This window comes from Loxodonta africana, chromosome 1 (genome assembly GCF_030014295.1).
Source record: "Loxodonta africana isolate mLoxAfr1 chromosome 1, mLoxAfr1.hap2, whole genome shotgun sequence".
Lineage (NCBI taxonomy): Eukaryota > Metazoa > Chordata > Mammalia > Proboscidea > Elephantidae > Loxodonta > Loxodonta africana.
The window spans coordinates 79,033,280-79,043,484 of record NC_087342.1 but is presented as its reverse complement, the minus strand read 5'-3'; the positions used below and the strand labels follow the sequence as shown (position 1 = coordinate 79,043,484).

Here is a 10,205-nt window from a genome sequence, read left to right as displayed (position 1 = left end):
GACATTTTGCATATTTTATTTGAAATTTCAAAAATAAGGAACTGAAATTCAATGAGGAAAGCTAGGAACTGATGCAGCAATGAATGCAATATGCTACACGCTGTTACGCTTAAGATTTTCATTTCTGTCCTGATATTACGTATTATGTGTATGATATGAGGATGCTAAGGGGAAAGGAATGTTTTTAATCACAAGAAATGTTTAAAAATCCTGTAGAAAAAGAATCACTACGCTATATGAGGAAGGTCCCCGGGTGGCGCACTCTGCGCCGGGTAATCTAACGATAACCGAGAGGCTGGCGATTGGAGCTTACCCAGTGGCACCGTGGACGAAAAGGTCTGGAAATCTGCTTCCTTAAAAATTGTTGCTGGTTGCTATCCAGGCGATTCTGACTCATGTTGACTCCACGGAATCTTAAATGAAGCAGAAGGCCGAGACTTTTCTTCCGGTAAAACCACCAATCTTTAGGTTAGCCCAGACTCAAGCCGGTTGCCGTCGAGTCGATTCCGACTCATAAAAAAAAAAAACCAAGCCAAACCCAGTGCGGTCGAGTCGATTCCGACTTATAGCGACCCTACAGGGCAGAGTACAAGTGCTCCATAGAGTTTCCAAGGAGCGCCTGGCGGGTTCGAACTGCGGATCCTTTGGTTAGCAGCCCTAGCACTTAACCACTACGCCACCAGCGAGCCCATAGGAGAGTAGAATTGACCCATCGAGTTTCCAGTAGAGCCTGGTGGATTCGAACTACTGACCTTAACCACTAAGCCACCAGGGTTAGCATTCAAGAGCAATTGTGCCCCTGGTCATCCGCAAAGATTAAATCAAAACCCCAAAACCACTGTGGTGGAGTAGGTTACGACTCACAGCTGTAATCTTTCCCGGAGCCGACCGACCGCCTTCTTTCTCCTGCATAGCCGCTGGTGAGTTCAACCGCCAACCTTTTGGTTAGCAGTCCAGCCCCTAACCACAGGGCACACCTTACAGATTACAGCCAAAGAAACCTTATGGAGCAGTTCAACTCTGCAACACATGGGGTCTCCATCCATGAGTTGGATCTATTTGATGGCAATGGAGGAATACCCATCCAGCATTAACAGGGAATGTTTTACCTTCCCCCATTCCAAATTCGTGTTTTCCTTCTGTCTCCCACAGTGAGAGCCCTGGTTTCCAACAACCTCAATATGTGTACTCATTTTCTCAAGCCTAAAATTTACACGAAATAATATCAGAATCGCTACACCCATAGCTTTATTTAAATTAAAAAAAACTACTACATAGAGTTTAACATTTACTTGCCATTCTTGTTTACAATGACGACAAAGCACTAAGGAAAACTTTTACTTGAATCTGTTCTCTCTTTTTTCTCCTATGTGGATATGTTATGCTTTTGAAATACATTAGATTTATTTGTTCCTATTTGTGTTTAATTTTAGAGTATTTTTCATAAACACTCGAGTTAGTTTTATTTACTTATTTGCCTCCCTAAAACATTAGTATGTTTCCAAGAGTCAAAAGAATACAGAAAGTTATATTCAGACAAGTCCAAGAGAATGTTTATCCTGTAATTCACCCAGGTGATGGAATGGAGGCAGGCTCCCGGCAATCTGGTGGAAGACCATCAACCAGGAGCAATATCTTTCTTCTTAGCACTAAGGTATCCTTCTCTAGGTTTGTTCGTGTCCAAGAGAGCACGGTGTAGGGAGTTTGGAAACAGGTGAATTGAACATAAAGTGAATTTATCTTGACTTAGTCCTAAAAGACTCTGAAAACAGTCCTGAAGACTCCTCTGCAGCAGGGCCTTGCTGGAGTTACAGTTCTGTGGTAGAATGTGTGCTTAACATGCAACAAGCCATGGGTTCAAACCCCACTATCTCCACTTTTCTTTTCTAACAATACAGGCCAAAAATCTTACTCTCAGAAACTTACTTCTTTCTTAAGTTGACTTGTTTTGGCCTTGGTGTCTCTTTATTAACTAACTAGTTGAGACAATGATGCTCACTTAAATTTATTTGTTGTCATTTCTACTATCCATACATTCTCTTCGAGCACTCTGAACAATCACTGACATATGGGCCACTATCTGCACCACTCAAAGACTTAGTGGTCCCTTGAAAGAGTTTGCAGGAAAGCTGAATGCAAAGAGGCTCAAGAATCTGGAAGAAGAAAAACCTGCTCTGCGCTTGGGAAAAATCAATGTTCCTTCTCTGGGACGGGGAACACAAGATTCTCATATAATGTCAGGGAAAGGAGAATTAATTCCTGCCAAAGAAGAGAGCCATTTCTTTGTCTCATGTCCTTCTCTGGCATGTTCTAAAACACTGAGAAGTAGATGTTTAACCCTGGTTTGGGCTGAGGAGGCAAAGACTCGCTGCCAAGTCTTGTCAACCTCTCATTCACAGACATGGATATCAGACATGGAGATTGAGCAGGCGGAAGCCATCAAAGATCATAGCAAAGTCTTTGTCCATCTGTTATGAACTCTTGAGGAGGCTGCCAAAGAAGAAACAGAGCGCAAACCCTAAACACTCACGGGTCAAAAGAGGAGAGCACAGACACATTAACCCAGAGACCTCGGGTACGGTCTATATTGTTTCAGGGCAGTTGCCAAATCCTTGTGGAATGATTCTACATTTCCCTATAAATATTTTCAATTATCGATCCTGAGAATAAAAATAACAATCTTGATGAATCAATGTGGATTCAATCATGCAATCTATAAAATATGAACTAAAAGGCTTTTTGTGTTTTGAACTAAACTAGGAGAAAATCTTTTAGGGGACCCTCTTGAAGCAAGGAAAGTTCTAGTTTCTCCACAGGAAGGGGAGATCGGTTATGATAGGGGAGATGAGAAGCCAAGAGTCCTAAAGTTCTTTTATAAAGCATTATCCCCTTTACTCTTCTTTCCAAAAGCTGTGACTATCTGCTTTCTACCAGTCTGTCACAGGTAATCCCTAAGCCAATTTTGAGGTCACCTACATTTTTTTTTACTTGATTTGCTTTTTTTTTTTTTTTTTTGCCAGGGACTAACCTTCACTGACTCATAGTGGCGGTATAGGACAGAGTAGAACTGCCCCACGGGTTTCCAAGGAATGCCTGGCGGATTCAAACTGCTGATCCTTTGGTTAGCAGCTGTAGCACTTAACCACCAGCCACCAGGGTTTCTGAGTCGGAATTGACTCCATGGCACGGGGTTTGGTTTTGGTTTGGTAACCTTCATTGCCTCTGTGCCTACACTAGGACTGAGGAAAAGGTGGCTGAGTATGTAATCATGAGCAGTTGTACAGTCTTTGGCTTTCTGTGGCCACAGTTCCCCTCTTTAAACTTCTTTTGAGCTAAAAGCAGGATGTGAAAAGTAAAGGGGCCAGAGAGAATTTCTTTAGAAAAAAGTTGAGTTTCAAGAGGCTTCATTTAAAAGTTAGGAATACAAGGAGCAAACAAATGGGAACTTTCTTTATTATTATTATTATTTGCATTTCAAGCAAGACCTAGTAACCTTCCCCAGTCTCAGCGGTGCTTAATATCAAAGCTGCCGGCCCATCCTGCTTCTGCTCTCAACACTGCTCTCACCACATCCATGCATGGAAATGGTAAATTCTTGCAGCTGCCAGGGCAAAACCAATGCTGAACAAGTCTGAATCACACACACACACAAAACTCAAACTCACGTGAGCCCTCCACAGTGCTCAGCCTGTCTGCTCCGAGAAGGAAAGAGCGGGGAATCACTCTCAAAGGCCAGGTAGTCTTGAGCAAAAGGAACCGACTCCTTTTCTGGGAAAACCCTGTTTCTCTTTTCCTTGTCCTCTTCCTCTCTCCCCTTTTTCTCCTTCTCTTTCTTTATTTCACCCCACTCCCACTCTTTACTCTGCATTAGGTGATGCTCCTCTCTCTTTCCTCATGTGCACTCCAGAATGTTTTCACAGTAGTTCAGCACACTTCCTAGTCCTGTGCATGCCCATTTTAATCTCTGTATTGAAATTCACGTGTAGTTGATACCCTTATTTATCCTAACCCCCCCCAAAAAATGTCTTGATAATTTTTTCCCCTATAATATGCCCAGTGTAACTTCTCCACAGCATAGGCTGAGGCCAACTGCAGAGCTGGGACAAAGGGAAGGCAAATGAATGTTTGGCTTGTGAGGCAGAACCCCCACAGTGCTGTATTCTTTACCTGGAGTCCCCCCCTACAGTGTTGTATTGGAAAATTGTTTCCTTTGCTGCGCTTCACCCGTCCGTCCCCTTCAGCTTTGAATTTGAACCCCGCTTTTGCTTGGAGGTTATATATAAACCCCATTGCACCTACATAGTATGATTAAGAATGTTGCAGACAAAACTTGTGTGAACTCCCTACTTGTAAACCCTTGGTGGATTCATTTGTTCCTATTGGTATTTAATTTTAGAGTATTTTCACAAACACTTGAGTTTTTGTGAAACTTGGTGAGCAGTCTTGGGAGCAGTAACCACGGACCGTATCCATTTCCTTGGACAATGAAATAAAGGTGCCTTTTTGTTCACCCATCTCAGTCTCTCATTTACTGGCCAATAAAGTCATGCCAAATAAGAACCCGGGGTTTCCACCTGGTAACACTAGGACTGAGAAGTCTTGGACCTCACGCCGGGGAGAAAGCATCTGTAAAAGAATCTAAAATATTTTAAAAACTTATATCTGAAATGACAGTCACAACCAAAATGTGGTTAAGGCAGAAAGCCTTGACTCCGCTCATCCGAGACTGAGGTTTGAGAACCTGTCCAGGCACATGGAGGACTTTTATTAAAATTCACTTTGTAAATGGTCTTCAGCTGCTGCGATTTCCTCACTCATTCCTGAGAGGCTGATTCTGAAAGATGAGCTGTCACCAAACGGAGAGTTTCTTCTTTATTTTGCATACTCTTCTTTGTTTTCAGTCACACCTGAGGCCCGTTTTTAGACCACAGCTCTCTGGCACGTACACTACTTGTCTTCTGGCTTCTCTAGCCTTCTTAACCTTGATTCACATATGTAAATTAGAGTTACAAATAAATAACATTAATTTTACTTCGTGTTTAGCTAAAGGAGTCCTTGGGTGGTGTAAATGGTTAACTCACTGGGCTGATAACTCAAGAGCTGGATGTTGAAATCCACCCAGAAGCACTAGAAAGAAAACAACCAGCCATTACAAACCCTATGGAGCACAATTTTACTCTGCCACACAAGGGGTCGCCATTCATCAGAATCACCTCTAATCGACTGGTTTGTTTTTTGTGTGTATTTGTTTTATTTTAGCCAATAATGGCAAATTATAAATATAGAAAGCAGACTTGATTAAGATCACGGTCATTTTGAAACAATAAATTATAAAAGTAAATAATAATACTTCTCAGATTTTCATCTTCTCTTGGGTTCTAGGTGTCCAACCAATCTCACAATATCAAAAGCAGCAACAGAGTTCTACTGCTTGATCATTAAGTGGTCAGCTCCACATTCCACTCACCCAATTCCTAAAATTGTTTCTACTTTATTTAATTGGAAGAGTCCAATATTCTGGCACAGTCAAATTGATACAAAAGTTTCTAATGCCCACAGACAGGTAAAAACACAGCTATTAGAAGGCATCAATCTGCAGACCAAAATTTAAACAGCACTAAGGAAGAGATAGGATCTACTGCGGATGAGACGATATCCAAAGAAATCCTTTCTTCTTTTTAAGTTGAGGCTTGGTTCATGAAGAGGAAAATGTGTACAACTTAATTATTCAGCTTAATGACTTATTACATATGTATATATCTCATATAGGCAACATTCAAACCAAGATAAGAAATTTTTCAGCTCTCAGAAGCTGAAATTGTATTTGTATCTATCCCAATTAATTCCAATCTTCTGACCTCTACCACTGTTTTCCTGTGTTTTGAAATACTATACATGGAATCATACAGTATGTGTTCATTTCAGTATAGACTCTTTCACTCAACATAATTTTTATTAGATACATCCATATTGTGTCTAGTAGCAGTAGTTCTTTTTTCTTGCTGTCATATCCCATTGTATTACTACTGTACATCACAATTTTTTGTTCGTTTTGCTGTTGATGTACATATAAAACAACTAATGCTGCTGTGAACATTTTTGTACATATGGTTCAAGAGAAATAAACCTTCATTTTTCTTGGGTCTAAATGCAGCTGTAGAGTTTTAGGGTTATAGGTCTTATATATATTTTGTTTCAGGCAATATTTCTAAATAGTCTACAAGTGTGAATGTGTCAGTTGACAGTCTCATCTGCAATGTAGGAAAGTTTCAGTTGTTCCATATCATCAGCAACACTTGATATTTTCAATTCTTTTATCTTCAGCAATTTTGGTGGAGGGGAGTATGATTTCATTGTGTTTTAATCTGCATTTTCTTAATAATTAATGATGTTCAGCACCCCACCAGATCAGCTACAGGACTGGCTGCAAGGGGCATAGGTCCAATTCCATGTTGGAAAAAAAGTCCTTGGGAAGGGAGCTGTAGTCGTGGCCAAGTGGTTAAGGCGATGAACTAGAAATGCATTGGGGATTCCCCGCGTAGGTTTGAATCCTTCCGACTACGGACTATTTGGGGCCCTGGTGTTGTGTTGGAAGAGTGGTTCCTTGGAAAGTGCATGGATCCCTGATTACTAGGGGTCCTAGGTGGCTCCACAGCGATGGTTTTTAGTTTATTTTAGTTTTGCTTTTTAGGTCTCGTGCGGCCCTCACCCTTGAAGGTGCCGAACCGGCCGGCCCTTGACAGAGCTGCCTTCTTAAGAGATTTTGAGGCACTTCTCGTTGATGGTTTGGGCGGTGAAGAGATGGCTGGCGGTGTCAAAACATTTCTCCAGGGCCTTGCCAGGGGAATCAAGGACTCCATCTGGGGTATCTATACCATTTCGAAGCTGGGCGCTCCAATACTGTAAAAGAGGGAGGAAAAGCATAGAAGAAGGCTAGTAGCGACCTGACACAGAAAGGACCCCAGAGTACAGAGCCTAAACAAGACAAGTGAGCCACGTATTGCTGGTAGAATTTTCCAGTGCTGCGCTTGGAATGGAGGAATATTCTGCTTGAGTCTCCTCTTGTTTCATCAAATGTTTATTCCTGTGATTCAGTCAGTAACAGCACAAATTATTGGTGAACTTTTCTTCTATCACTATGGAGATGTTTGATCGTGGCTGGAATTCTTCCTCACGTCAATTTTCAGTGCTCTTTGGGTGCTCCCCTGTTGGTGCTTAGCAAAGTTGTCAATGTCATTTGGTTCCAAAATATAGGTGACCAGGCATTTGAGGTATCAGGGAGGAAGCCTCACCCATTCCCTAGAGTCAGGAAAGCAACTGCTGATATGCTCTTCAACCTCTGCCGCAGGCTCTTTTCCTTCTCCAAGGGAAGTTTGGGAGTCTCTTCATCCATCCTGTTATTCAGCTGGTTTGTCTCCTGCATATGTCCCTTCTATATTCACTACACTGCTTTGAATAATACTGATTCAATAAAGGAATTGAAATGCACTAGCTGTTGTCAAACATAGAAAGGAACTGGCCCTCCTACTTTGGATTTGGTTTGCCCTTGGCTTTGCTCACAGCAACGCAGTTCTCATACATTATCAGTGGCTGCCTCTTCTCCATCCTCTTTCCTTTATTCATTTATCAGCACCAATGGAGCAAAGGCCCCTGGCAAAGTGTATCATTTTTAAGTTAAGCCTCTTCTCTCTGGTGGTCTTATTAACAGACCCTTCCATAAAATGGTCTACCTGCAGTGTGCTCAAACTCTGCAGAGAAGTTCCCTTCACCACATCCATCTCCTGCCAAACTTAATGCAGCTGTAGGCCACTGACTTCACCTGCCACCCACAGGGAACGGGTAGGATTGGAAGGAGGATGTGGCAGCTCTTTTCCCTGTTCACCTCCCCTGACCCAGGGAAGATAGGACTCTTTCTGCCAAGGGTGCTTTACATATTCTGTTCTCTCCAAGGAATTGGAATTCTGTCTCTGGTGCACTTAAGCAGAATCTTCCTGACACTAGTATGTGGATTTTAAGGCCGTGAGTCTGAAAAGACCACAGGTTTTTCTGTAGCTATTTTCTAGCATTTGCCAGACCTCGTGCCATTTTTTTTTTTTTTGTCTGTCTGTGCCATTTACCCTCCCACCTCCCTTCCCTGCCTTCCACCCTTGGATGAATGGATTTTGTAAAGCTAGCTGTTGTAATTTGTGGATTTGTTATTTCTGTTGTTTTTCTGTGAAGCACATACATTGGATGTGGTGGGTGAAGGGGTATCTCAGTTGCTCCTGATCACTCCCTTTACAGCTGTCACTGTCGTGTTTTTTGTAACTTGGGTTAGGTTTTGGTCTCTCTTGTTCCACTGCAACACTTTGATCCACAATCAACACCCATGGAAACAGAAGTCACGAAATCAAAAGATGCATTGCATTGGGGAAATTCGCTGCAAAAGACCCCTTAAAGTGTTTAAAAGCACAGATGTCACCTTGAGGATTAAGGTGCACCTGACCCAAGCCATGGTGTTTTCAATTACCTCATATGCATGTGAAAGCTGGACAATGAATAAGGAAGATTAAATAAGAATTGATACCTTTGAATTATGGAGTTGGCAAAGAATACTGAATATATCACAGACTCCTAGAAGAACAAAAATAATTTGTCTTTGAAGAAGTACAGCCAGAATGCTCCTTTGAGGAAGGATTGTGAGACTTCGCCTCACATACTTTGGACCTCTTAACAGGATGGATTAGTCCCTGAAGAAGGACATCATGCTTGGTAAAGCAGAGAGCCAGCAAAAAAGAGGAAGACTGTCAATGAGATTAATTGACACAGTGGCTGCAACAATGCACTCAAGCACAACAATGATTGTCAGGATGGCACAGATCTGGGCAGGGTTTCGTTTTGTTGTACATAGGGTCATTATGAGTCAGAATCGACTTGAAGGCAAATAACAAAAATGACAACTGATTGTGAAAAACCCCTCTTCTTAAAGGAAAACAAACAAACCAAGCCCATTGCTGTTATGTGTCAATTCCAACTCATAGCAACCCTATAGGACAGAGTATAACTGCCCCATAGAATTTCAGGAAGCTGCTGGTGGATTTGGATTTGAACTACAGACCTTTTGGTTGGCACTGGTGCTCTTAAACACTGCACCACCAGGGCTCCTTGTTAAAGAGAAGCCCCCACCCCAGACTTGAAAAACTTTGTAAGAAAAGAAAAAAAGGCATCAATTCTTCTTGGTGTTCCTTATTCATTGCCCAGCTTTCACATGCATATGAGAAGATTGAAAACACCATGGCTTGGGTCAGGTGGACCTTAGTCCTCAAGGTGACATCGTTGCTTTTTCACACTTTAAAGAAGTCTTTTGCAGCAGATTTGCCCAATGCAATGCATTATTTGATTTCTTGACTTCTGCTCTCATGGGTGTTGATTGTGGATCCAAGTAAAATGAAATCTTTGACAACTTCAAACTTTTCCCCATTGATCATGATGTTGCTTTTGTTCCCATTGTGAGGATTTTTGCTTTCTTTATATTGAGGTGGGAAACCCTGGTGGCGTAGTGGTTAAGTACTACAGCTGCTAACCAAAGGGTCGGCAGTTCGAATCTGCCAGACTCTCCTTGGAAACTCTATGGGGCAGTTCTACTCTGTCCTATAGGGTCGCTATGAGTCGGAATTGACTCGATGGCACTGGGTTTGGTTTTTGGATTTATATTGAGGTGCAATCCATACTGAAGGCTGTGGTCTTTGATCTTCATCAGTAATTGCTTCAATTCCTCTTCACTTTCAGCAAGCGAGGTTGTGTCATCTGCTTATTCCAGGTTGTTAATGAGTCTACCTCCAATCCGGATGCTGCTTTCTTCTTCATATGTTCCAGCTTTTTGTATTATTTTCTCGGCATATAGATTGAATAAGTATGGTGAATGAATACAAGCCTGACACATGCTGTTCTTGACTTTAAGCCACGCAGTATCCTCCATTCTGTTCAAATGACCGTCTCTCTATGTACAGATTTCTCATGAGCACAATTAAGTGTTCTGGAATTCCCACTCCTCAGAATGTTATCCATAATTCGTTATGATCCACACAGTCAAATGCTTTTCCATAGTCCATGAAACACAGGTAAACAACTTTCTGGTCTTCTCTACTTTCAGCCAAGATGCATCTGACATCAGCAATGATCTGTTTTGAGCTTCTGGCAATTCCCTGTTGATGCACAGCTGCAAC

The 10,205-nt window shown here is 41.9% G+C and overlaps 1 non-coding gene and 1 pseudogene across 1 annotated transcript; both read left to right on the top strand.

Annotated features, from left to right (window-relative positions):
• The first annotated feature begins 6,184 nt into the window (after positions 1-6,184).
• Positions 6,185-8,466, top strand: LOC100664602 (etoposide-induced protein 2.4-like; annotated as a pseudogene).
• TRNAS-AGA (transfer RNA serine (anticodon AGA)) lies at positions 6,482-6,563 on the top strand. Its single transcript has one exon. It is a non-coding gene; the product is annotated as a tRNA-Ser (tRNA).
• Positions 8,467-10,205: the final 1,739 nt, after the last annotated feature.